Source organism: Topomyia yanbarensis, chromosome 3 (genome assembly GCF_030247195.1).
Source record: "Topomyia yanbarensis strain Yona2022 chromosome 3, ASM3024719v1, whole genome shotgun sequence".
Lineage (NCBI taxonomy): Eukaryota > Metazoa > Arthropoda > Insecta > Diptera > Culicidae > Topomyia > Topomyia yanbarensis.
Window position 1 is genome coordinate 277176849 of NC_080672.1, and position 24491 is coordinate 277201339.

At 39.0% G+C, this 24491-nt stretch overlaps 1 protein-coding gene across 1 annotated transcript in view; it reads right to left on the minus strand.

The window, feature by feature from the left end:
* The window catches only part of LOC131693369 (SCY1-like protein 2), a 302979-nt gene extending 293945 nt beyond the window's left edge, over positions 1-9034 (minus strand). The window contains exons 1-2 of the mRNA XM_058981132.1: positions 8632-9034; positions 7638-7858 (exon numbers count right to left, since the gene is read on the minus strand). The gene's annotated coding sequence lies outside the window, so the exon portion shown is untranslated. The remainder of the gene's footprint in view (positions 1-7637; positions 7859-8631) is intronic.
* Positions 9035-24491: the final 15457 nt, after the last annotated feature.

Here is a 24491-nt window from a genome sequence, read left to right on the forward strand (position 1 = left end):
AGTTCCAGCTTCATCATTGCCCAGTACTGCTCCACCGGGCGCAGCTCCGGACAGTTTGGCGGATTCATGTCCTTTGGAACAAAATGGACAGAATTGGCCTCATACCACTCCAGTACACTTTTAGAATAGTGGCATGATGCCAAATCTGGCCAAAATAGCGGAGCTTCGTCGTGCTGCTGCAAGAACGGCAAAAGGCGCTTCTAAAGGCACTCAGATTTGTAGATCTCGCCATTTACTGTGCCCTTTGTCACGAAAGACTCACTCCTCAGTCCGCAATAGCAGATGGCCTGCCAAATGAGATATTTGGAGGCGAACTTCGACATTTTCTTCTTCTTAAATTTGTTGTCCACATAGAACTTGCTCTTGCCGGTGAAAAACTCCAACCCCGGAATTTGCTTAAAATCGGATTTTATATACGTTTCGTCGTCCATCACACACAGCATATTTTGTCAGCATCTTCTCGTAGAGCTTCCGTGCCCGAGTTTTAGCCATCGATTGTTCCCGCTCATCGCGGTTTGGGAAGTTCTGTACCTTGTATGTATGTAGTCTAGCTCTCTTCTTTGCATTCTGGACGTAGCTCTGCGACATGCCGATCTTTTTAGCCAAATGACGGCTTGAAACGTTGGGATTTGCTTTAATCATCCGCTTCACCTTTCCCTCCGTCTTTTTGTTCTCTGGTCCCGGTTTTTTTCCAGCTCCTTTGCCGTGGTCCAACGTCAGCCGCTCCTGGAACCGCTTCAACACTCTGGAGACGGTTGAATGGTGATTGTTCAACATTTTTCCCAACTGCCGGTGCGACAGGTCAGGAAATTCCAGGTGTTTGGAAAGAATCTCTCGACTCGCGTTGGTTCACCTCCATTTTCGTTGAATCGAAAAACACGACTTCGAGTTTGACAGCATGTAAACAAAAATTAATGAGAAAGTGTGCAAAATTTGGTTGATTTTTACCCAATGGTAAAAAAGTTATGCCCTGTTGAATGTGTCGCAATAATTTCGTGTTCGCCCTTTATTTGGTAGTAAAAGAATATTAACAACTAATAATGAAACCAAATCACGTGTAATAATCTAGCTGGGTGAACATGATCTCAACTGTTCCATCACCAAAAAAGCCCCAAGGCGGAGTCTATTTGTAACATGTCATGAAAACTTACGCTGTATTGCAAATCAATTTTGCCACATAGTTTCAAATCGAGTTCAATTATGTTTGGAAAATTTTCGTTGTTGGAATAATGCAATGTTATTTTGGCAAGATAATTTGGAATATTTGAAAGCAACTATTTTGATCTTCTATACTTAAATTTCACTGGCGCATCTAGATTTACTGTGAATTTTTCAATTTTAGGTTTATATTCTCAATGCGCCCTCAAATGAAATAAGAAATGGATGAAAACAAACAATAAGTTATAGCACTCCAGGCAAATGACGCAGTTTTCGATTGCGCCTACCAATATGCAATTCGAATATGGTGCAAAAATTTATGAAAGCATTTTGGCCGCCTTCTCGTCGTGGCTGATTCGTTGGCAGAAGAAAAACAACTAATAAAGATGCATCGTACACGCCTTCTCGTTGTTGCCAATTTGTTTTGTAAAAGTATCGGCAAGTATTTCACAAGTTTGCAAGAATTTTGTTGTTGATACTTATTGCAAACAAACGCTGACAGCTGCTATCCACTGTAGTATTGAGTTACTTTCAACTAACAGTTATTAAACGTAATAGGCTCCACCTACTGATTATCGTTTAGATTCGGTGTGGTAAAATGCAAAATTATTCTTTTAGTCAACAAAACCACTTTTTAAGTTCGATTAGCAGCAATAAACTTGTTTGTGGTCTATTAGAAACAAACCATGGTCTGAAAAATGCTTTGATACCTTTCTACAACTGATATTCAACCAAATAGGTTGAAATTTTTCTTAGACTTGTTACATATGTTGCTTGGGAAGGCTATGTCTAGTTTTAATCAAATCCAGTGGCGGCGCTAAGGGAGGGGGGCGAAGCGGGCAGCCGCCCCGAGCGGCAAAATTTCGGGGCGGCATTGCGTGTGTGAAACGTTCCAATTTATATTATTTTGGTGTCTGTTGAAAACGAAGGAGGTAGGAGATCGGAACGACGGATGTGACGCACAGTTCAAAACTATGTATTGCTGAATTTCAAAGGATGTGTCGGAAACTCGTCTCTGTTCACCGTGCGCATGATTTTCGTGTGACTAAATACCAGCATGGGTTATACTGGGATGAACTTCCGAGCGAACACTTCCGAACGAAAACACGTCTGTATAAGTTAATCGACATTTTAAAAAGGATTGTTCTGTATTTAATCTTGATTTTGTTAACAATTTTGTAAAAATGTTTGTTTTGTCTATTTGGCAAACGTTTTACTCTGTTAATTCCGAATTAATAAAAAATGTCAAGGCAATGCCGCCCTCTGCTTGGTTAATTATTCCTATATTTTCTTAACTCGGTTTCAACTCAATACAAATTCTAGTTCATCTTTTTCAAGTAACTTAAACAATTTTCATCAAAATATGAGTTAAAATGCATATGTGAGATAAAACGGTTAGCTGAAAATATGTAAACAATGCCACTTTCGAATGTAGTTTTTCAATACCTACGCTAAGGAAAAGTGTGACACTTCTATCTGCAGCGAAGGCAAGAAAGATACAATTTGAAAATTGTATAACATATGAACAAGTAATAAAAATAATAAGAAAAAAAATTATGCAGACATTTTCTAATACTTTCATCGATTCCAGGTCAATTGGCCGAATGTCATTAAACCCAATAGGACATTTAGCCTATTGTCGTTCGTCCGAATGTTATTTAACCGACAGGGTAGTTTGGCCTAAACAACTAAACAGCCATTTGACCGAATGCTAATTGGCGAACGCAATTTAATCGAATGTCAAGCATTTATTTATATGTTTTGGTTAGTTCATGTTCTAAGAAAGAAATATATAATTGGAAACATAATACAAATATACTTGTTGATTGGTATATATACCCTTATTCTTGTCTACGGCGAACGCGAGATTTGCAGTTCGAACGAAGCTCGTTTGATTTTGCTGTTGTGAACAAGAATTGACACAATTTTCGTTCGAATCTCACATTCGTCGTAAACAAGAATAAGGGTGATATTATAACTATTATCCTACGATGATTTGTGCATGCCAATTAAAGTAATTATTTGTAAATAGTTTAGATTTTTGGGAATGTTCAATGACAAAACAAATCGAAATATTTCTATTCATTTATTAAGGCTGTAACCTCGAGAGTCTTTCGCCTTTTTGAAAATAATATACGTTTCAAAAATACAATTAAATTAGCAATTCAAACTATCCTGGGCGCACTGCTTTCAGCTTTTTGTGCTAATTTCCTTTCTTGGTGGTGAACAATAGTCAGATTTATCCTCTGCCGCTTGCTGACCATTCCGTCTGCTTTCTTCCTTGCTTGTGTTTGTGTTCATGTCGTCGTCGCTAGAGCTTTGATTTTCGCTATTGCTTGTTTAGTGCATTTTGTGTTTTTGAGTGACTGGTGTAACCATCTTCTTTCTTGTTCATTTTTTCCCTAGGTATATTGACTATTGGCATGGGGATACCGAGTAATATTGTTTGTTCGGTATGTGTTCTTTGGCCGGCTGTCTTTGGTGTATCAGCATATGTCAAAGGCTGTTTCGTGGTGTTGGTTGTAGTAGATGAATTTTCCTTTAGTTGTTTTGGCGAATGGCTTACCGTAGTGTGCCGTCTGGTTACAGAACTGGTACGTGGGTGTCTGTCCAATTTACATGCATAGGGTTCTTTGTGTGCAGTTAACACCTTGAGATGATCTGCCCTTTAATGTCAAGTAAGACAATATAGGTTGGTTCAGAATGCTAGGAAAATTTTTTTTTTCCAAGTGTCGTTGTAGACGGATTCCACTTTTCTCTCAATATATACGCGAACGGAGGTCTTAGTGGAATGTACGTAATGTTTCAAAGATTTTCTTCCATTTAATTCCACTATGTTTTTATAGTTAGATGCACTTGCACTTCACTATTTAACAAATACCGGTATTTCGATTACTACTTGTAATCTTCTTCAGTGTTAGTATCAGTCTATATACGCTATAGACTGATACAAACACTGAAGAAGATTACAAGTAGTAATCGAAATACCGGTATCTGTTAAATAGTGAAGTGCAAGTCCATCTAACTTTAAAAACATAGTGGAATTAAATGGAAGAAAATCTTTGAAACATCACTTTTCCCTATTTCGACATGAATCTTTGTGGTAGTACGAGGTGCCAAATCATGCAGGCGAATTTCCATTAGACATTTTCATATTCGACGTCGTGATGCACGTTTCTTCGCTAAGAAGTTTCCTGCCTCGGCTAAGGAGTTAAACGTTATTAGTACTACTTGTCTCGTATAATGTAACTGTATGTGGGGAACTTCTGTAAGAACAAATACCATTGTCATCTTGATCAACTTTGCACCTCGCGTACTGTAGATGTAAGACGGGTCTGCGGAAAGTCAATCGCGATAGTGTTCTCCCATTATCTATATGTTACACGTACAAGTTAGAGCGGCATGGTGCAGGTAGTATATTTTGTTTGTATACTGTTCGCAAGCACCGCTTTTTGACTAGGTACTGATCTATACGAGATGAGGAAGCAGACTTAAATCGAATTATGAGTTAAGTATGTTATTCCGTTGAAGAATCTCAAAACCTCTAAATCAAGATAAGGAAGATCAAGTCACTTATTTAAAACTAAAAATGAAGTTTATACTATTGCATTATGGAAAAGAAACAAAATATAAAATAGCTCAAACTTCTTTAAGTTCTTTTAATATTTTATGGTAGCTTTGAAATCATTTTTTGAGCCGAGCAATTCAGCAGACCACATTTCTACGTACAGTCCAGTTAGGTTAGAAAACACGATCTAAGGTACATGCATACATGTATGACTCATGGAACTTATGTCCCTATCAAACCGTTTCACAGTGTGTATTTGTCCAAACCTAGCGTCAAACTATTCTAAAGCCTTAGTTTTAGTGAAACAGTTTCAGTGATTTATGCCTCTTGAAGTGTAATAATTGTTTCCTTTTTTGAAGTTTCGAAAAACTAGAAAATGTAACCAGAAATGTTGAAGAGATTGTTTTTGTAACCATTTTTAATGAAGACCAGAAATCTCTACTTGTAATGCTCTCTAAATTAAAGACCGTTACTTGTGACCCCTTAAAAACTTTTTTTATGATAACTGCCTAAATATAGTACAACACGCTTCAGTATGATATAGAACAGCGGCTCTTAACATTTTTTGTAGGACCCCTCCAAAATTACACGGTTTAACATCGATTTATATGCTATCAATATATTATTAGTAGCATGTTATGAAAAAATATTATTTGTAGCATGTTAGGAAAATTCCAACATACATTCGAAAATAAATATTGGGTTATAGTTGGAAGAGGTATTATTTTTCAAGCGCATCTTTTTGAAAATACTCGAGAATAAAATATGCGTTAATAACAGTTTTGTATTGTGACGATTAGAAGAACTTAATTGAAAATTTTAAAAATTATGGGATTCATTTTTGAAAAGGTATAAAAAATACAATTTTTTAGAGGCCATCCAAATATAACGAGCTTTAACTTATAAAGTTCTGCTAACTTTTGTTAGCAGATAGTTGAGAGATATTGACTGAACCGAATTCAAAGGGAAAATAAGACGAGCGTTCCGATACCGAAATGACTTTACACGATCGAAACAGATGATCCTGAAAAACCATATGACAAACCATTGTTGTACAACAACAGATCTGAAAAAGGTCCCAAACGGACCGAAACGTCTGATGAAAACAAAATAGTTTGTTTTTGCTTAAAAATTAGACTGCAAAGCCTAACCTATAAATTGAAAACAGTCGACTCCAGTTCAAAGATTATTTAGAACTCTATTATGGTTATGCAGATAAATAATATAGCATTCGGCCTAATTACTCATTCGGCTGAATGGCGTGCGGCCAATCAGCATTCGGCTAAAAGCCACCCGTCTATTATATTTGTTATATATGAAAACGTGGGAAATATTCGATCTCTTTTGATACGTTCGTAATAAAAGGGGCGGCAAATTTAACTCTCTGCCCCGAGCGGCAAAATACCTCGCGCCGCCACTGATCAAATCTCAAAATTCGTGCTAAATTTTCATTCTAGGCCAATGTACATTACTAAAAACATGCATGATAGTTGGGTCAGGGTGACCAGACCTACCGATTTATCGGTAGTCCTACCGATTTTGGCCTTCCCTACCAATTCAAAGACAAAGGGAAAAACTACCGATATTTTCTTATTCCTATCGAAAACTACCGATTTTAATTGATTTTGGGCATATCCTACACCAACGTTCATTTTTGAGTCTTTAAAGTGAGGTTTCCATACCTTTGCTTTAACCCTTTCATGCCCAAATTTTTTTCTAGTACATGTAGGGTTTCAGAACTATTTTTCCTTGAAAACGGTGAGGTCAAGAAATACGAAAAGTCTATTTTCATAAAGATAGATGCTTCCCTTGCAGTGCTAGAAGCTGCTCAATTTTTACTTTCCAATGCTCAGTACAATTCTCCAAGAATATTTACCATAGTCCAATTGCATGGAAAACGTAGCTAAAGACATAAAGATAAGTTTTATTAGTTTTCATTAATATTGCACCATAACGAAGATATAACGAAAAATCATTTTCCGATGTCAAAGTAAACTGTGCCTGGCAGCACTGCTCCAGCGGAATCCAAACAGACTAATTGCAATAACTTTGCTTCTAGAGCTGATCCTTGTAATTGTTAATACTCAAATGAAACGCAATAGTCACATTCATTAGCCTTACTTATTTTTGTGAGCAAATTTTGCCTCCATCAAAAGTTATAACTGTTTAAAAACATTGTTGTCCAAAAAAAAATGGGCATGAATGGGTTAAAAAAGAGTATAATTTATTTTAATATATATCTCGACGGCAGATGCGACAGAAAAGATCAAAAACATCAAGAAATAATATGGTCTAATTCAAACATTGCAAATTTAAAGGCGATTTTCAGCTAATAGAAAAGAAATCGACCAGTCTTCACATTTCTGATCATCTGAAACAAAACCAAATCTCCATCTTAACAATTTGTCATAAGCAGAATTTTGCATTCCCAATTAAACTTTTTCGTTTATAAAGTAAATGGACATGAATCAATTTAATCCATTACAACATGAAGCATAAAATTAAAAATTCGTCTCGTAGCTTTTGAATAACAGTGCAGCAAGCACTTTGCACACCAACTCCCACCACCAAAGAGGTTGTCAATTATATTTAATTAAAATTTAATTAAAACTTCGTGATTCCCGAACCGAAAATAAACCTACGAGCACAACCGCTCAGCTCTTTCAAATAATACTTTGAACTGTGTTTTTTGTTTGTTTCGACAAATCGCTGACGAAATTAGTCAATAGTAAGCGAATTCCATTTGCTTTTACTTTGCTTTATTGTCGAAACCACAAACGACCATCAGCCTGTTGATCCTTTCACAGCGAATTCGTTTCGTTTGAAAAAAAATCTATCATGACGTTTTCAAGCAAAAAAAGAAAACCGAAACAAATTATAAAAAAATCTCGCTTTCTCACGTAAGCCATACCTGTGACGGTCCGGAGCGCTAATTGCAATCAAGCTTATTTTCTTCTACTTCTAGAGCAGAATTCCTCTCAACGCGTGTGACTGAACCTAGCGTCGCTTTTCACCAAGAGTTTTTCTCAGCTCCTAAACGTATCCTTGACAGGAGACGCGCCAATTATATTACACTTTTTGTCAAAACTTTCACATCTATAGCCGCGAATCGTTGCACTGTGCACTAGACCTCTCCACATTTTGAAAAAGTTTTGAAATATACATGGGTCAGCTCAAATTTTTGTTCTAGGTGTGAATTTAAGAACTTTCGCCAAAAATGGCTTAATTTGGACATGATTTAGAGGTGTCTCCAATCAAAAATCGTGTTTTTGCTATGTTTCCATAGGAAGATCACTTACACTCTGATTTGATAGGTCCTATATGCCCACATATCATCAAAGGTTGTTCCTTACACATAGCGTAACATGTTTTAACAGGTGAACATAGCTCTAATCACAATAGAAAATTTGTTAACTGGATTTTCATATTGAAAACTATATCAAAACGAAGAAAAATTAGTAGTATTTTTTGTTGGTTTTGGTATTCTTTTCTATTTAAAAATCCAATTAAAAAATTTTCTATTGCGATTAGAGCTATGTTCACCTGTTAAAACATGTTACGCTATGTGTAAGGAACAACCTTTGATGATATGTGGGCATATAGGACCTATCAAATCAGAGTGTAAGTGATCTTCCTATGGAAACATAGCAAAAACACGATTTTTGATTGGAGACACCTCTAAATCATGTCCAAACTAAGCCATTTTTGGCGAAAGTTCTTAAATTCACACCTAGAACAAAAATTTGAGCTGACCCATGTATATTTCAAAACTTTTTCAAAATGTGGAGAGGTCTACTGTGCACATTGACCAACTAACGATCCAAGTATCTTCACGACAAATCTTCTAATTTGTTTTTTCCAAGAACTGAGGAGGCACGCACTGCTTTGCCCCTGTTGGAACGCACCGAGAAAAACTCGTTTCCTTTCACCTGAATCCCCAGAGATTGCATGCGGGGGCAACCTCCAACGAACCGAAGAAAATCGATAATTTATTTTTCGCTCTCACTTTTGATTAAAGTATTCATAATTTTCTTTTCTGCAGCGAATGACTTCATAAAATTTTCCTCTGTCACAAATATACTACTCCATTTACTCCATCCACCAACTGCTCGCTGCAGAAGCTCCCGTAATATTAGCTTTTCACCTTTGATTTTTTTTTTTGGAATCTTCACTTTTTTACAATTTAATCACTAGCACAATCTGATGGGGCACCAAGCGACGGGGGTAGGTGAGAAGGGCTCAGAATGTCACCACCAAAACCGATTCAGATCCCCACTAGAACCTATTGAATTGCGTCCGCTCAGCTCAGAATCTTAATCCAAACTGAAGTTTGAAACTCCACTTCGGGACTGTAAGGACCCTGGATCACAAAATTGACTACTGCCTCTGAGGACAAACCGAAAGCTTTTCTCGTTTCTCCTTCCGTCCACCCCGGCAAGTGAGTGACGTGCTCGGGCACCGAATACCCAGTTCATTTGGCGCAACAGGCCATTTGTTGCAATTTTAGAGCTACAGCCGGGTCCACGGGAGAAACCGATTGGGGCACTCAGCCATCTGTTGAATTCGGTTCGGCGAGTAATTCCTGGAAACAGTGCGCAAGTCCGATTCAAAAGGCGAACTTTTCCCTAACGGTAGCTACCTGTTAATCAAAACAAATGGTACGCGATGATGGTACAAGGGTAACATGAGTTGCTGGGAGGCTGTTTGGGGAGAGCTTTTCACTTTTAAAGCATAAGCTAGAATCAAAAGGCAGAACATAACAAACGCAACAAAAGATCGTGTGGCGCTAACATGTTTTTCCCTCACGGCCATAGCAACTTTTACTTCGCGAGTAAACCTATGGAAGAGAAGCTAGTTTTTTGTATTATTTACTATTTATTTTCTACAACGGCACAATGAGTTGACGCTTTTCACATTCGACTGACACATCGTCCAAAGGACGCAAAAACTGTAAAGTGTTTACACTAAGGCTAAGGCCCATATTATTTCATGTTTACCATCGTTTTGGGTATGGCATCTTGGGGAGGAGGATAGGTAGCTTTTCAAGATCATAATTAAGATTCAAGATCATCATAGTTTTTTTTTGCTTTAATCAATCTATTAGTGATGATGCTCTATGATATTCGCATGGAATTTCATAGAGCATCATTTTTCGCACGGAATTTCGCACGAAATTTCGCACGGAGTTTCGCACGGAATTTCGCAGGAAATTTCACGTGGAATTTCGCACAAAATTCCGCTCGAAAGTTTGCGCTGAATTTCGCTCGGAATTTCGCACGAAATTTCGCACGGAATTTCGCATGTAATTTCGCACGGAATTTTGTACGGAATTTCGCGTGGAATTACGCACAAAATTCCGCTCGAAATTTCGCACGAAATTTCGCGCGGAATTTCGCTCGGAATTTCGCACGAAATTTCACACGGAATTTCGAACGAAATTTCGCACGGAATTTCGCACGGAATTTCGTGCGGAATTTCGCACGGAATTTCGCATGGAATTTCGCAGGAAATTCCACGTGGAATTTCGCACAAAGTTCCGCATGAAATTTCGCACGAAATTTCGCGCGAAATTTCACACGGAATTTCGAACGAATTTTCGCACGGAATTTCGCACGGAATTTCACGCGGAATTTCGCACGGAATTTCGGCAGAATTTCGCACGTAATTTCACACGGAATTGCGAACGAAATTTCGCATGGAATTTCGCACGGAATTTCGCTCGAAATTTCGCACGAAATTTCACACGGTATTTCGAACGACATTTCGCATGGAATTTCGCACGGAATTTCGCACGGAATTTCGCGCGGAATTTCGCACGGAATTTCGCATGGAATTTCGCACGAAATTTCGCACGGAATTTCGCACGGAATTTCGCACGGAATTTCGCACGGAATTTCGCATGGAATTTCGCAGGAAATTTCGCGTGGAATTTCGCACAACGTTCCGCATGAAATTTCGCACAAAATTTCGCGCGGAATTTCGCACGGAATTTCGCACGGAATTTCGCAGGAAATTTCGCGTAAAATTTCGCACAAAGTTCCGCATGAAATTTCGCGCGCAATTTCGCACGAAATTTCACACGGAATTTCGAACGAAATTTCGCACGGAAATTCGCACGGAATTTCGCACGGAATTTCGCACGAAATTTCACACGGAATTGCGAACGAAATTTCGCACAGAATTTCGCGCAGAATTTCACACGAGATTTCGCACGGAATTTCGCACGTAATTTCACACGGAATTTGGAATTTCGCACAAAATTCCGCATGAAATTTCGCACGAAATTTCACGCGGAATTTCGCTCGGAATTTCGCACGAAATTTCACACGGAATTTCGAACGAAATTTCGCACGGAATTTCGCACGGAATTTCGTGCGGAATTTCGCGCGGAATTTTGCACGGAATTTCGCATGGAATTTCAAACGGAATTTCGCACGGAATTTCGCTCGGAATTTCGAACGGAATTTCGCACGAATTTTCAAACGGAATTTCGAACGGAATTTCGTGCGAAATTCCGAGCGAAATTCTGCGCGAAATTCCGTGTGAAATTCGAACGAAATTTCGCACGGAATTTCGCACGGAATTTCGCTCGGAATTTCGCACGAAATTTCACACGGAATTTCGAACGAAATTTCGCATGGAATTTCGCACGGAATTTCGCGCGGAATTTCGCAGGAAATTTCGCGTGGAATTTCGCACAAAGTTCCGCATGAAATTTCGCGCGCAATTTCGCACGAAATTTCACACGGAATTTCGAACGAAATTTCGCACGGAAATTCGCACGGAATTTCGCACGAAATTTCACACGGAATTGCGAACGAAATTTCGCACGGAATTTCGCGCAGAATTTCGCTCGGAATTTCGCACGAAATTTCGCACGAAATTTCGCATAGAATTTCGCACGGAATTTCACACGAGATTTCGCACGGAATTTCACACGGAATTTGGAATTTCGCACAAAATTCCGCATGAAATTTCGCACGAAATTTCGCACGGAATTTCGCTCGGAATTTCGCACGAAATTTCACACGGAATTTCGAACGAAATTTCGCACGGAATTTCGCACGTAATTTCGTGCGGAATTTTGCACGGAATTTCGCATGGAATTTCACACGGAATTTCGCACGGAATTTCGCTCGGAATTTCGAACGGAATTTCGCACGAATTTTCAAACGGAATTTCGAACGAAATTTCGTGCAAAATTCCGAGCGAAATTCTGCGCGAAATTCCGTGTGAAATTCGCACGAAATTTCACACGGAATTTCGCACGGAATTTCGCACGGAATTTTGCACGGAATTTCGCACGGAATTTCGCACGGAATTTCTCACGGAATTTCTCACGGAATTTCGCGCGGAATTTCGCATGGAATTTCGCACGAAATTTCGCACGGAATTTCTCACGGAATTTCGCAAGGAATCTCGCACGAAATTTTGCATGAAATTTCACGCGGAATTTCGCACGAAATTTCGTACAGAATTTCGCACGGAATTTCGCATGGAATTTTGTACGGAATTTCGCACGAAATTTCGCACGAAATTTCGCACGGAGTTTCGCACGGAGTTTCGCACGGAGTTTCATGCAGAATTTCGCACGGAATTTCGCACGAAATTTCGCACGGAATTTCGCACGGAATTTTTCGCACGAAATTTCGCGCGGAATCTCGCAGGGAATTTCGCGCGGAATTTCGCGCAGAATTTGGCACGGGATTTTGCACGAAATTTCACACGGAATTTCGCACGAAATTTCACGCGGAATTTCACGCGGAATTTTACGCGGAATTTCGCAATTAATTTCGCGCGAAATTTCGCACGGAATTTCGCACGGAATTTCGCACGGAATTTCGCACGGAATTTTGCACGGAATTTCGCGCGGAATTTCGCATGGAATTTCGCACGAAATTTCGCACGGAATTTCTCACGGAATTTCGCAAGGAATCTCGCACGAAATTTTGCATGAAATTTCACGCGGAATTTCGCACGAAATTTCGTACAGAATTTCGCACGGAATTTCGCACGGAATTTCGCATGGAATTTTGCACGGAATTTCGCACGGAATTTCGCACGAAATTTCGCACGGAATTTCGCACGGAGTTTCATGCAGAATTTCGCACGGAATTTCGCACGAAATTTCGCACGGAATTTCGCACGGAATTTTTCGCACGAAATTTCGCGCGGAATCTCGCAGGGAATTTCGCGCGGAATTTCGCGCAGAATTTGGCTCGGAATTTGGCACGGGATTTTGCACGAAATTTCACACGGAATTTCGCACGAAATTTCACGCGGAATTTCACGCGGAATTTTACGCGGAATTTCGCACGGAATTTCGCACGAAATTTCGCACGAAGTTTCGCTCGAAATTCGCGCGGAGTTTCGCAATTAATTTCGCGCGAAATTTCGCACGGAATTTCGCACGGAATTTCGCACAGAATTTCGCACGGAATTTTAACGCGGAGTGTGAACGTAGTATTCGTCCGTTAACTAATCAGTCGAGCAGTAAGCGTCTGATTTTGTTGCTCGAGTGTACAATTTCCCAGCTGTTTGATTGTATGTATTGATGCTTCGATACCTATTAAAATTTATGTGCCCCATATATAAATGACGCCTCTTCTTTTGCAGTACCAAACCATCATATTCGACTGTAGCTGACGTCGCGGGTTTTGACGGCTACGAAAAGTCGTGCTATTTGAAACATTAAACCGCATTATATACCTTGAATCGATTATTTAACTACTCATGTTAAAGTAATCAAAACCTTGGCACAAGAACCTTTTGGCGGAATTTAAACTTTCTCTTTTGGCATAGTGCTAGGATCCAATTTTGCCGCCTGTGTAATAACAATATAGTATTTATATTTGAATGAGCAAGGCACAATTGCAAATTGACCTCCTTCGATGTATGTGAAAAGAGAATAAATTAAATTTTCGTTGATGATCCAATTGGAAATCTGTGAATTACACTTTTTAAAGTGTTATAAGTAATGATGCTCCATCAGTCACTTAAATTTGACGAGTTATCGATGTGTTAGGAATTCTTTTTGTAGTAGCGACAATTAAATATACTAACGAGAAATTGAAAAACAAATCCACGACTTACTCAACGACTTATGTTAACGTAGTTACCAATGATCTGAAATAATGCAAAATAGTTTTCAGCGTTCCAAAATAAGTCGAATCGTGTACATTTTTGCAACAGCATGATATAATATCCAACTTCAACCCATAAATAACAATGCCGTGTAAAGATGTCCTGTTGTGTCGGCTATCCGAACATTGAACAAATTCAGGAGCACTCTAGCCGATTTCGATTTACCCTCCAATTATGAGATGTTTCAGCCTACAAACTCCAGGGGGTTATAACCTTCAAACGACAGTCCAACAAGAAGCTTATTTACCAGTCCCATTTCCCCATCACACAGCTTTACAATGCTTATAAAATCACTTGCAATCCCCGAGCCCGGAATATCAGCATTCCGAAATCATGGGGAGTCGTTGTAAATGGCATAAATCTAAGGTGGTTCGTCGTAGGCCATAGTAAGGAACTGGTGCTGTTTTGTTGTGAATATAAATAAATCTGGGAAAGGAAGAGAGAGACATCTTACTGAGGTAACAATGGTAAATGTGGTTGGAAATCTGGGCGTCATGCCGTGCTGGAAATCTAACCAAATAAGCTTCTGACGTGGAAATAACATGAGCTTGCTTCCTGTTAAGCACATTCTTGCTGTGTTGAATGAATCGAGTAAGTAATAGAATTACCGTATTCACTTTGAAAATATACGAAGGTATCATTAAAGGTTGAGAAATACGATAAATAACCAATGCACTTCGGGTTCCTAATTTCCAAATTATGTGAACGAAACTACAGTTTACTGAACAGGTAAATGAAAAGTGAAACCAAATGAGCAGTGCAGAGTGTAACAACCGCTCTACCGATGCATTGGCGGTGGAGAGTGCACATTCTATTTCCTCCGAAGAAGATTGGCTTTTGTCAATTCAAGGGAAAGCCACAATGTTGGAAATGTCGGTTTTGGTCAATTGCTACATTTCATGTGTTCATGCTGCTTTGAGGGTCAATTGCGATGTGGTTTCGAAGTGACATTGTGGTTTTCTGTCTTCTCGTTTGGAAATACTGGGATGAAGGCAAAATGTCTGTCCTGGTACAATTTTATATTCATTTATAAGAAAAGATCAGGTGCAGGAAATGGTTGAGTGAGAACATATGTAGCCGTTCTACAAGAAGTCCTGTAGTCGTTTACACAAATGATTTTCACGGTTTTTATTGAATAAGTTCCAAAAATAAGTTAAAAATTTTAAAACACATATTCCAATCTTGCCAGAAAACAAAAAATAAAACAGATGGTTGCATGTCAATATTTTGAAATAGAAATCAAGGGTTCCGTTTCATAAATTTCTGCTAGAAGAGTTTCACAGTTCATGTAAATAATTATCTTGCGATGTACTAAACGAAGTCAGTACATTTTTGCAATATCTAATCGGATATATGTGCAGCTATTCTTAATTTAATTCCGTAAAATGCACAACTACCATAAACAACGAAAATATTGGATTCTGTGAAAGTAGCAATTATCTGCGACATGATTGGTCCGTGTTCATCGACCGCCGTCCACAAACTATAGCTTTGATAGCAGCGGCTCATTTGATGTCTTAAAACAGACTGGAAGACTGGAAGACTCAAAAATGATAAATTTTATGAAACAATTGACAAACTTTTCTAAAATTTATTTTATGTCTGATGGAGCAGCAGCACAATACAAAAATAAAAAAATGCTTCTCAAGCTTGTGTAGATTTCAGTCAAAGTATGAATTAAGCGCATCTTTTTTTGCAACATCCCATGGAGAAGGGCCCTGTGATGCTATTGGTGGCACTCTTAAGCGAATGGCAACTATGGAAATCCCATAACAACTCCCCGAGGGTTACATAACTGGGTAGTTGAACAAACTGATAAAAATATCACAAAATTAAATTTCTGCTACATTTCCACTGAACAATACAACAAACCTGCCAGAAGAATTCGAAGAACTGTATAGTAACGCCAAAACAATATCTGGCACTCTGAAATTTCACAGTTTTGTGCCTATTCCTGGTGGTAAAGTAGAGGTGAAAAGGTATTCTAATTCAGAAGATAAGCCAAAAATATTTTCCTTGTATAGAAATAATACAAAATAGCATGTATGAAGATATGGTTGGGAATTATCTACCCGCCAGATGGCGCTTCGGAACGAATTGTGTTTTCTCCTATTTCGTTGAAAGTCGCAGCAACGCGCGATGGGTATTAGCTAGTGTTATATATGAAAATAAAAAAATAGTCTATAGAAAGTTTTTCTTTTGAACCAGAAGAGATAGCGCTTTGCTGTCTTCGACAAAGTTGCAGAGGAGAGTATCTTTATAAATTTTGCAGAAGTTATGTTTTCATCTAAAATTTTCATTTGGTTTATGATTTTTGAGAAAATGGGTGAAAGATAAATATGCTTTAAGACCCTTTTTCAATTTTCGTTTGCGATGAACATACGAGCACCAATTATTGAAAGAGGTTTTCGCATGGTACTAAAATGTTTTTTGAAAACTAAAGAGAGGTTTTTTATATGCAAAAACCTCAATATATTTTGCTTTTTCGTTTTCGAAAACAGAATTATTGTGAATTAGTAAAGAAACATGATGAAAACTCCAATGCCCCTTAATTTTTTTTTTTCGATAGCTCAGTTAAAGAGAAGAACCAAACAATATCAAAGGGGCGCTAAGCTGAAGCCCGCCAAGGGCGCCAGAATCCCACGTTACGGCTCTGACTGGGACCTCTACGATGTGGGCTTGGCGACTCGGTTTCAGGGGTATCTTCCGACGATTGAATCCCCACGTGACGTCGCACAGAGGAGTAACTGGGGTCGAATCCTGGCCAATACTATTTATTGCAGCTATTGCTGTTATTATGCCTTAATATGAACTACAAATAGAAAATAACTGGTTTTTGGGACTATTTGGCATCTATCCACCTACCAGTGCAGGAGTCAATTTTCTAGATCCTTCCGAATACTAGTATTTTCGAGGTGATCTTTGTGAATACATTTGTTTTTCTCGCTGCATGAACAGTTAGTCACTGGAAAAGGAAGAAGAAAAGGGATGCCTGTGCACATATTCATAAAGATTCACTTTGCTAAACATAGTATTTGATCCTACAGCATTTTGGCGTACCTCAAATTAGTGAAAATATCAATATTTTCAAATCGCTTGGAATTTGTGGATCGGAAAAGATCGGAAGAGATTGAACGTTTTTTGGATAGCCCGAATCTTGTTTTGTAATGTTGTTTCAGCAACTTTGCCGGATCTTGCCGTATAATGTAACCTTTTTATCATTCAAATTTGGAATAAATTGTTTAAAAAAGGTGTTTTTAAAGCTGGTCCAATACACAGCAACACTACTATTTTCCGTCATTTTTAAGTGGCGGTTATACAAATAGTTGTGTTCAATTACGTTTGTTATAATATTATCTTATTTAATACAGTCATCATCATTTGAAAACGATTTTGCGGGATATATAATAAAAAATGATTAAAACCCTTAAAATATCACTCTTTTCCATCCATGCAAAAATTCTTTAGCAATTTTTGGCATACTCGTTATTTTGCCACAACATGCTGTATGCTTTTAGGTATCTAAAAAAATATAAACTAAATAAAAAATTCAAAAGATTTTTTTTGGTTATTGGCCAAGAATTTGTTCTAGTTACTCCTCTGTGTATCGATGAGGTCGTTAATAAAACAAACTCACTCATAGTAGCAGCATACCAAGAGGCTTGCCTGCTTTGAGTTATGCGTGCTTCTAGAGGTACACCCTGGTGGTATACCGAGCTTGTTCGACTCAAAAAGTTATGTAGAAGAGCTTGGAATCGCAGACGCAGGGACGAGTCGGAGGCCTTTAAGTTGGCTCGCAAAAACATACCTTTCGATCCTCTGAGCAAAGTGGTTGAAAAAAGCCTCTGCACAAATGTCTCGATTCTTAACGAGACTAGCAGATCAAATAAGCTACTTTTGAAATCGAAAGTCTTTCATACCAATTTATTTATTTATCACGCACATCAACAGGCCGTACTCGGCCCCAATGATGGAAACTTAAACTAATTACATCTAAAAAACTGCAGGAATCGATTTCTTAATGATATCCGAGACAAATGAAAGTCGAACAGATGCGACACACGATTGAAGAGGTGTTGTAGTCCCGTGATAGCGGCATTAGCTGTTTGAATAGTTCGTCGAAACGGCACTCTCAGAAGAACGTTTCCGCGTAACGTTCTAGACCTTGCTTGGATGTTAACTCGCTCTAGTAAATCTGGAGAATCAATGCGTCCTGACAGAAGATCAGAGATGAATAAGGCTCTTGCAGTTTCTTTACGACGCTGGAGAGTATCGAGCTGGATGAGTTGACACCGACTCTCGTAGCTTGGTAGACGAACAGGATCGCGCCAAGGCAGGCGTCGAAGAGCATACCGTATAAATTTTCGTTGAATGCCTTCAATTCGATCGCTGCTGTTCATGTAATTCGGGTTCCAGACCTCCGAACAATACTCCAGCGTGGAGCGCACTAAAGAGCAGTATAGGCTTTTGAGACAATTAATGTCTGTAAAGGATTTAGCCGTACGGAAAATGAAGCCTAGGCTTCGCGATGCTTTACCAACAACATACGAAATGTGATTCTTAAATGTAAGTTTCGAATCTAACAGCACTCCAAGATCCTTAACGCAGCTCACCCGGGAAACAAGAGCTCCAGACAAGTTATATTCAAACTCAATGGGATCTTTTTTTCTGGAGAAGGATATCATACAACATTTCGCCGGGTTAAGAATCATTCTGTTGTTTTCACACCATCTGCTGAAAGTGTCGAATTGTTGCTGCAAATATTGTGCGTCCGTTCGGCTCCTAATCCTGTTAAAAATTTTTAGATCATCTGCATACGACAACCGTGGTCCTTTCAGCTGATAGTTTACATCGTTGAAATAGAGAGTGAATATAAATGGTCCGAGATGACTTCCTTGCGGAATACCAGACGTTGCGGAGAACAGTTTTTAGTATGCATCACCTATGTTCACAGTGAGTTGACGGCCAACGAGATAGGGTTGAAACCATCGCAGGAGTGATCCACTGAAGCCAAGTTTTTCCAATTTAGCGACTGCGATATCGTGATTAATTTTGTCGAAAGCTGCAGATAAATCAGTATATATAACATCAGTTTGTTGATTCGCATCGAACCCTTCGGACACAAAAGAGGTTAGAGATAGTAGATTCGTCGACGTAGATCGATTCAGCATGAATCCGTGTTGGTCTTTAGAAATATATTCCTTACAGTGAAAAAACACGACTAACTCAAAGAGCTTGGAAATGGCACAGAGCGCAGAAATTCCTCGATAATTGTCAATGTTTCTCTTATCACCTTTTTTGTGGACAGGAAAGATGAAAGCTGCTTTCCACAATTGAGGAAAAATCGCGGTTGTCAGTTACATTTTTAATAGTTGACAGAGTGGTTCCACAAAACCAGATATTCACTTTTTCAAAAACACAGCAGGGACACCATCTGGCCCAGGAGATGACGATGCTTTAAGCTTGGATGCTGCTGATACAATATCCGAGTGCTCAACACGAATCTCACTCACTGACCGTTCGAGTTGGGCCACGCCGCTAGCTGCAACGTCAATCTGCTGCGAGGACAGAGTCTCACTGACGAACACACTCGCAAATTTAGAGGCGAACAGTTTGCATATAGCTTGTGAATCATGCCCAACTTCACCATTCAAAAACATTGTAGAAGGTAAGCCGGTTTCTTTCCGCTGCTCATTGACGTATCTCCAAAACGATTTAGGATCCGACTTAAGCTTACGTTGCATTTTTCGTTGATAGTTTGAAAAACAAAAACTGTTCAGTTTTTTAAAATCGTTATTGAGCCTTACATAATAAGCTCTCAGTGACAAGGTACGGCGTTTGGTAAACTTTCGTAATGCTGCTCTTTTCACAGTTTTTAGCTGACGTAGCTCGGCTGTCTGCCAGGGGGATTGATCACTTCGTTGATTACACTTTGGGACATGACGATCGATAAGGTAGCTCATTATATGGCAGAACGTTTCAGCGGCGGAGTTCACATCATCTTTGCGTAGCATAGAATCCCAGTTAATACTTTGTAAAATATTCAAAATGCTGCTATAGTCGGCCCGCTTATAATTGTAACACACGGTGGGCACGTGGCTCGAAAACTTCATAGGCGGTACGTCCTGGAGTGTAAGATGTAGAGGCGGATGGTGGCGAACATACTTCACTAGCGGGGTGAGGGCGGTGGAAATATGCGGCGATTGATCTCTGGCATTAACGAAGCATGATCTAAAAACCGGTCGTTCTCGTTCGTGGTGCTGTTGATCTGCTGAAGTGTAGCCGTGCTATAGCCATCCAGAAGAGTAATCGTCGCTGTTGTGCTATCTTATGACAAGCGCCATTTAGCACATTTCGAGAAAAACGATTTTTAAAGTTTGAGATTGAATATCTTGAAACTTATAAATGGTAAAAACAATTTAAAGAAGACAATTAATGCTTCAATCTATTCTGTATTAAACTCTTAAATATCACGAAGTTCGGTTGACTATGTTGCAAGTTTTCACTATAAATGTAAACAAAAGTCGCACTCACACGTGTCGTAGGCGTGTATTGATAGCAAAATTTGTATGGCGTGTCATAATTGTGCATGGAAAATTTTCCATAGAAAAAAAGCATCAATTATTAACTTCTATTAATATCTTCGGCTTTATTCGGCCTAGAAACAATCGATGAGATGCATTTTGAAGGAAATTGAGAAAGCAATCTAGAAAAAATAGTAATTTTTAATTACAGTGTTGCCAAACATGAAATATTCCCAATTTAAAAGAAAAACTGCATATTTCTCGCAATACATGTATTTTTATTTTAAAAATTATTATGCCATTGTGTTCCTCAGACATTTTTACATATAAAAACATCTAAAACTTCTACATTACTTAGGCGAATCCCAAGATACAGTGATTTAAAGCAAAAAACTGATAATTTCTCATCACTTCTTTCGCTATACCTCAGCAACCAAGCAAAATTTCAAAATTCTGAAAACGCCATTTTGTAGAGAATTTTCAGTTTAGTAATGTTGCATATCTAACTCAGTTTACCCCAAAATGGCGTTTGTCATAAGATAGCACAACAGCGACGTAATGCTGCCAGGATGAAAAACAGGTTCGTCTGGGTCGGGTTGTAGAAATCCGTTATGAACGGAACGCCGCTTTATTGTAGAAAGGTTGAAATCGCCGAGAATCATGATTTCGTCAGTGAGTTGCGCCATCGCGGAAACAGAAGTCAATGATTCAGAATGAGAATCAACTAGTGCAGAGTCGCGAATTTTATCGGGAGGGAAATAAACCACACATGTATATAATGTTCGATTTCCCAATTTTATCGCTGCCCATACTTGTTCGATGCTGCTCCAAGCGTCATTTGTTATATGTTGGACTTTTAATCCACGACGCACAGCGAGCAAAACACCGCCACCGGAGGATTTGTTGCTGTTGAGAGGGCTACGATCACATCTGAGAACCTCGTAGTCAGAGCAAATCACCTGGCTGGAAAGAGTCTGCTCATTTAGCCATGTTTCTGTCAATGCGATGATGTCGTAACAGCAGTCCGAGGTAGCTAGGCGATAGGTATTTGCACAGGAATTCATGCCTCCCACATTTTGATAGTATAAGTGGATGGGCGACGATTTTAGGCACGGAAGGCTGACCGGCACTCCTCGATTCATTCGTCTGGAATGTACACCGGGGCGACTGAAATGACTGCTAACAGCAGAAGGCGCGGGTGAACTGCATGAATTGGTAGCACCCGTAATGGAAGTTGGAGTGCTCCTCAGGAGGTTTCCAGCTGACGGCTGACAGCGATGACGTATTAATTGACAGTCGGAAGCATTCGAGCTAGAACAAACAGTTCCATCAGGAAAAACGGTTGATTCATCAACATAATTTTTAAAATACTTGCCAAAGAGGGCAATTTGGAAGTCCCCCTTTCCATTCCCAGACACAAGGCCGGGACGACTGAAGATACTGCTGACTGCAAGGGGCACGACTGTGCTGGGAATTCGATTCGAACTGCTAATGGTGAATACTCGTCTGACGAAGATGTAGTACTAAACTGTCAATCGGCACTTCAACAGAAAATTTGTGGTAAAAGAATCTATTTTGGCTCTGACAGTCAGGCTGCCCTTAAATCACTTAATTCGACAGTTTCGAGATCGAAATTAGTAATCGCATGTCGAACTTAAATCGGAAAAATGCTCTCTACACCTTCTATGGGTCATTCCAGTATTACTGGAAATGAATGAGCGCATGAATTAGCTAGTGCGGGCGCTGCGACTGACTTCATTGGTCCAGAACCAGTTTTACTACTTTCGATAAGTTGGATAAAGCACAAGATTCGCTCTTGGGCTGCATCCGAAAATGCCAACCATTGGCGTAGCTTGCATTCAAACAAAGAGTTTTCTGCCGGATGTGAGTTCGAAAATGTCAAAGAATTTGCTGCATTTTTCCAAGAACCGTTGCAGTATTCTAGTCGAGGCACTGACTGGATGTTGCAAACTCAATTATCACATGACTACTATTCAGCATGCTGAGTATTATTCGTGTGATCTTTGTGACTCCGATTACGGAACTTCATATCATTTTTTTTGTGTAACTGCACTGCAGTAATGTAATTGCGTATCCGGATCAAATCTCCGATCAACATGGGGAACGTGCCATTTGATCCAATCGCTTCTGATTCCTGATTCATGAGGAGGCGATGCGTCAGTATTGAAAATTTGAGCATTTATATATTGTTGGCGCCTTCATTATTTCAGTATATCATTTTAAGACCTTAAGGCATATTTTAGACTAATAAAAGAAATTCGATTTTTTAAATTATATAGTGGTGTATCCCACAAACGATAATGGTATGGAAAAAATTAAGTCCATATATAATTCAACAACACAAAAAGTTTTTCGGTTCCCACTCGGTATATTTTGTTTGTGATTACTCCATAACCAAAGAATACTCACATAAATATTTAAACTGTCACAAAGATTGCTTGTTTCTTTTTATAGTTTTCATGGCGCCGCAAGCCGTCAGTACAGACAGCTAGTGTGATCCTTCTTCAAAATCTTCTTTGATCTAGCTCAGTTTGCTCATGCTAAAAGACTATATTTAGTACCGTGTATTCCTACCCGCTGTGGAAACGATCATATTCATCTTGAATATTTATATGAGTTTCCTTCTAGACTGAAAAGAAAATTAGTTATCATCAAGTGGAAACTTGAAATTTTATATATGTCCTTTTTAGCATCAATTTAATTCAAATCTTTTTTTTTGTACAGTTATTAACCTTTACAGTACCAGGTTAAAATTTTTCTGAAAACTTTGTTTTAATGTTGCTCTCATTTCGTCAATTTTTGACCGAATCGGATGGAACCGGCTTTAAAAGATTTGGAATTTAGTCCAGCTTCTGTGAACAAAGTAGAGTTGAATTCCGTAGACCGATTCCGGAATTAATCCGAATTCCCGTGGGGTATATCCGGCATCCCAGTGGATCACCGGACGAGTTTTGAAGAAACATCCCATAAATTTAAGTAATTGTGTTTTGAAAAGTGCTACATATGACTATTTCCCATTGATCCTTCACAATAGAAATGAATTGGACCAATCTTGGCCACCGGAGAACTGTTCCGGGAGAACATAAGAAAATCTATATATTCTTCTATCATTCCAGGGATTTTGGGTTCATAGCTTTATACGAAATGCGAAGTTCTTCCAATCATATGGTTCTACAGTTCCCTCAAGCTATGGCCATTCCGGCACCGGTTCCGGACGGATGGACATTTGACGCCATTTTGAAAACCAAGATGGCGGCTTCCGGTTACCACAAAACAGTGAAAACCACCATCAATATGGGTGTTATTTGACGCCATTTTGAAAATCACCGTCAATAATGGTGTCATTGTAAAGCGGGTTGTCAGCAAAAGCCGAAAATTGGTTGTTTACGCCATTTTCAAAACCAACATGGTGGCTTCCTGTTTCAAGGAAACAATGAAAACCAGTGTCAGTTTGGGTGGCATTTGAAAAGGAGTGATCAGTAGAAGACGGAAATTGACGAATGACGCTATTTTGAAAACCAAGATGGCGGCTTCCGGTTTCCACAAAACAGTGATGACTATCATCAATATGGAAGTCATTTGCGAGTGGATGGTCGGCAGATACGGATATTGATTGACACCATTTTGGAAAGCAAGATGGCGGTACCACAAAATAGTAAAAATCATCATCGGTATGAGTTTTAGTTTGAAATGAACGGTCACCCAAGTAGCAATTTTTATTTTAACAACTATTTCACATCAACAATAAATATGTGCTGTTGTGACAGGCAACTAAGTTTTTTCGTGACTCAAAAGGTGCAGATTTAGACTGATTTTCAATATAGTTATGATTCAGCGAAACTTTTAAAACTTGCTCCCGTTCCGTAGTCATTACGATTGTTCAGTGCTATGGAGAGTACTCCTGTTACAAAGGTGGTAGTACTACCGCCACCACTACATCTACTGACAAATAACACCTTTCAAATATCACCCATACTTAGTATGGTTTTCACTGTTTTGTAGTAACCGGAAGCCACCATATTGGTTTTCGAAAATGGCGTCAAAAATCACTTTATGACTACCATTTTCATGATACC